The sequence below is a fragment of the Centruroides sculpturatus genome, unplaced genomic scaffold, assembly GCF_000671375.1.
Source record: "Centruroides sculpturatus isolate CEXI.00-Female unplaced genomic scaffold, Cexi_2.0 scaffold773, whole genome shotgun sequence".
Classification (NCBI taxonomy): domain Eukaryota; kingdom Metazoa; phylum Arthropoda; class Arachnida; order Scorpiones; family Buthidae; genus Centruroides; species Centruroides sculpturatus.
In genome coordinates this window covers 143,083-147,242 of record NW_019384998.1, presented here as the reverse complement: position 1 = coordinate 147,242, position 4,160 = coordinate 143,083, and the positions used below count along the sequence as shown (strand labels likewise).

The following is a 4,160-nucleotide window of genomic DNA, read 5'->3' as shown; positions in this document are numbered from 1 at the left end:
GAGAATTGGCATTTAGAGGGCATAGAGAATCTATTAAATCTAATATAACAGAGTTAATTATATTGAACTTGCTTATTTATTAAGTGCGTTAGATAATCTATTAATTAAAAATACATTTAGAGAAGTCTACAGTTTTTACTGGCTTATCGAACAAACGAATACGAATGGACCCTAGACCATCACTGACTGATTGCCCCTGGAAGTCGGCTTGTTACAAAAACACAGCTTCCCTATCATCAAATGTCACGGCACGCCCATGTATCGGACATTAGTAGTGTATATGAACACGAATGAATCGTACAAGCAAAAGTAAAAAGAAAAAAAAGGTCTACAAGTTTCTCATAATTTCCTTGGCTGAAAAAATTTCTAGTTCACCGAGACGGCGAGCCATTTTCCGGACTGTCTGGACGATAGCACTATCGTAGGCGCGATGCAAGTATAGGTTAGGATGTTTCAAATTTTTACAAGATATTATCTATTGTGAAATTTTGCCGCCCCTAAAAAGTAATTTTGCCGCCCCCTAAAAAGTGCCGCCCGGGGCGGGCCGCCACTGTGCAGGACCTCCCAATTCCGCTCTGCCAACCACAGTTTGGTGTGATTTGACGTGTGGAGTATAGTCCAGACGTCAAACCGATGATCGGCCACGTCGAAAACCTGCTTATTACCAGTTGGCTTATCGCGAGCGTCGTTCGGAATCGTTTCACGTTCGCAAACGAAAATGTCGGTAATTGTTAACGTGTGTAGGAAATCGCGGTCCCCTGTGGCGCAATTGGTTAGCGCACGGTACTTATAAGCAGTACTTGTGAGTTATGCCGGGGTTGTGAGTTCGAGCCTCACCTGGGGAACGTGACAAATTTTTTTTAATTGCCTTTCGCTATTCGTCGGGCTGGTCGTCCGGCTTTCGCCTATACTTTTTGCACTGTTCGGCCTTTATCATAGTGAGCAATCGTCGATTCGGTGTCCGGCGCACTTGGCACGGGCACGTAATTCTTACCAATTCGAGCGACTTTAAGAAAGCGCGGAGGTTTTTGTAAGCGAGTGAAATGCGTCTCAGTAAATTGGCTCGAAACTGTAAAAGGGCCGTCTACAAAACGACAAACGGAGAGTCATTCAAAAATCCGCGAAACTTTCCGAAAACGTAAAAATATTACCTTGTGCCTGCCAGGGATCGAACCTGAGACCTTCCGCGTGTTAGGCGGATGTGATAACCGCTACACCACAAGCACTTACTTCTTTAACTGATGGTCAAATCTTATTAATGACGCACGTCCACCATTCCTACCGGAATCATTTCGTCCTGTCAGATTTACCTGTTGCGATGTTAAGGCACAATCCCACACACGCCAAACTCTCAAGAGCCGATGCGCTTGAGAGTTTGGCGTGTGTGTGGAGAAATTAAATTTAAACTAAATTTGTATAATGTAATTAAAAAACAAAATCTTTGTTTTTCTCTACTGTTTTGAAAATTGAGAATTTTTTACCCTAAACTGAGTAAAATGATGTCGCTATCCATAAGTGTTTGATTTTCTGTATTTTATTAAACTGGCAACTGCATTTACCATGTCCCTCAGATTGGAAAAAATAACCAGAATATTTTCTGAAGGAAACACTATTTATAGTAACTGTTCGATTCTATTAAATGTTTTCCCCATAAATTGAGACTTTACTACGTGGTTTATTAATTGTGGATTATATAATACCACGTGTGTTCGCGTTTAAAAGCAGGTCGTTATTCAAATTCTTTTACTAATAAAGGCCGGCAGTTAAACGAGAGAAAATAAAGTAAAAGAATTTATTAAGCTCTCATTCTTAGAAATTTTATTTTTGAGAGAAAAATCTCAACTCTAGCTCCCTCGTGTACAGATGACAAATGTAAATATTTTGATACAGACTATGTATATAACTAGCAAGATATAATATCACTAATAAACACTCATATAAAAGTTTTAATCGTCACAATAACACCTTAAAACACCGAGAAAACAATTTATTTATTAGCCAGCAGTGAAAAAATGTAAAGAGCAAACTTACAAGCTTGAAAAACGCTTGAATATGTTCTTAACAGAACATCTTGCGAACAATAACTTTGTAACTAGGAATCCACAACGCCTGATGACTGAACTACTACAAGATCTATTGTTGGTGGATGAAGAGAAGGGTACTGTCATGGATTTTGAGAATTTGTACACTTCCGTGAAATTGGAATCATGGCATAAGCTTTTGATTGACAAGTGTTCTCCAGACTGCATTATCAGAGACAGTGACGGATATTATTGTTTATTGGAAATAAAATATCCATCAAACCTTAGAATGCTTTTATAATTGAAGATGGAGAATAAAAGTAAAGCCTCTGTACAGCATTAATCCGTGTCTTTCTTCTGTGTGTTTTTTCATTCGAAAAAAAAAAAAAATTAAAAACTATTCCTGTGGTATTACTGTCAAACTTATTATATCCTACTACACTACTAATATTTCGTTTTTTATTCCAGAAGAAAATTCACAGATTTAGCTCAATCGTAACTCTGTTGTTCGTAACTACAAAGTTCACTATTTTACAATAAGATGCCTCTATCAATAGCGCAAAACTTATAGGCAGGGAGCCAATATACAGGAATTTCGTTAACGATGCAATAGGTAAATGCGACAGGGCTAAATGCTTCCTGGTCGGAACGATGGACGTAATCCAGAGGTGTGTTATTCATTAGATTTGACCGCATACCGGAGCAAGTGCTTGTGGTGTAGCGGTTATCACATCCGCCTAACACGCGGAAGGTCTCAGGTTCGATCCCTGGCAAGCACAAAGTAAATTTTTATACATTGTCGAAAAGAAGTTTCGCGGATTTTTGCGTGAAATTCCGCTCATCTTTCCGTAGACGGCCCTTTTATATTTTCGAGCAAATTCACTAAAATGCTCCTCGCTTTCCTGCAAAACACCTCCGTGCTATTCTAAGTCGCCAGACACCGAATCGACGTTCGCTCGCTATGATGATAGTCGAATAGCACAAAAAGTATAGGCGCCAGCCCAACTAATCGGCCGATAACAAAAGGCAATTTAAAAAAAAAATTGGTTACGTTCCCCACGTGAGACTCGAACTTACAATCCCAGCATAACTCACAAATTCTGCTTAAAAGTACCGTGTGCAAACCAATTGCGTCGCTGGGGATGATACTTTTTCAAACACGTTAATAATTAACAACATTTTCGTTTACGAAGGTAAACGATCCCGATCGATGTTTACTATATTTACTGTATGTAAACGAGAAGAGCCGTCGCGGTTGCAGTTGCCTGCGCGGCTGAAAATCACAAGGTGTAACAACGGCTTTAGAGGAGAGTACAAAGTGCTGAAACGATCTTATGCACATGAGTATGGTCTCATGTGAATGATTATGTACCGTATACTATCTGTAGTGTATGTGTAAGTAAAATTTTCATCTCATGGTACAATGGATTCAGAGTTCTTTTTTCATTTTTCAGTAGTGTATAACACCCCTATAGACCCCTGTGCAGTAGACCCCTATAACACGGGTTCCTATAATTACGATTCCTATAAGACGGCGAAAAATTGAGACGGTATCCGTACAAACCTGGTAAAAAAACTTTTATAATTCGGTAAAACGTCATCGGGCAGCCGAACTACTTTCCGTCGTCCAGCGCCACACTACGGAGAGATTACTATCATCTGTACATTATTATATATAAATTAGGTACTGTACATATAATTATATATTAACTTAATTTATTGTAAGTTTATTATAATTATATATATACTTTCTGCCGTCTAGCGCCATGCTACGGAGAGTTTAGGCAAGTAAGTTGTTTACTATCGTCTGTACAGTATGTAAATTAGGTACCGTAAGTCTAATACAGCACTAATTTTATACATTTCTTGTGAAAGAAACATTTCTTATTCAACGGCCATGAAAAATATTTCTATTAGTAATGTCTCCAAAGTTCAACGAATTTTTCGCAGAAAAATAACTTATCAGAAATCGCGGTACCGTTTGGTGCGCTGCTCCGCGACGAAAACAAGCTTGAGCAATGGTGAGGTCGAACGGTTCACACTCGGTAAGTAATCCTACAAATTTTTGTTTATAGCATAGTTTATACGGATTATTCCCAAAAAATTATGCGTATTTTGGAAATGTTGAGTCGAATTAGT

At 38.6% G+C, this 4,160-nt stretch overlaps 3 non-coding genes across 3 annotated transcripts; 2 read left to right on the top strand and 1 right to left on the bottom strand.

Moving 5' to 3' along the window:
- Positions 1–754: 754 nt before the first annotated feature.
- Positions 755–845, top strand: Trnai-uau. Its single transcript is given in 2 exon segments — positions 755–792; positions 810–845. It is a non-coding gene; the product is annotated as a tRNA-Ile (tRNA).
- A 308-nt stretch (positions 846–1,153) lies between these two features.
- On the bottom strand, positions 1,154–1,226 carry Trnav-aac. Its single transcript has one exon. It is a non-coding gene; the product is annotated as a tRNA-Val (tRNA).
- Positions 1,227–2,727: 1,501 nt separating this feature from the next.
- Trnav-aac lies at positions 2,728–2,800 on the top strand. The gene has a single exon. It is a non-coding gene; the product is annotated as a tRNA-Val (tRNA).
- Positions 2,801–4,160: the final 1,360 nt, after the last annotated feature.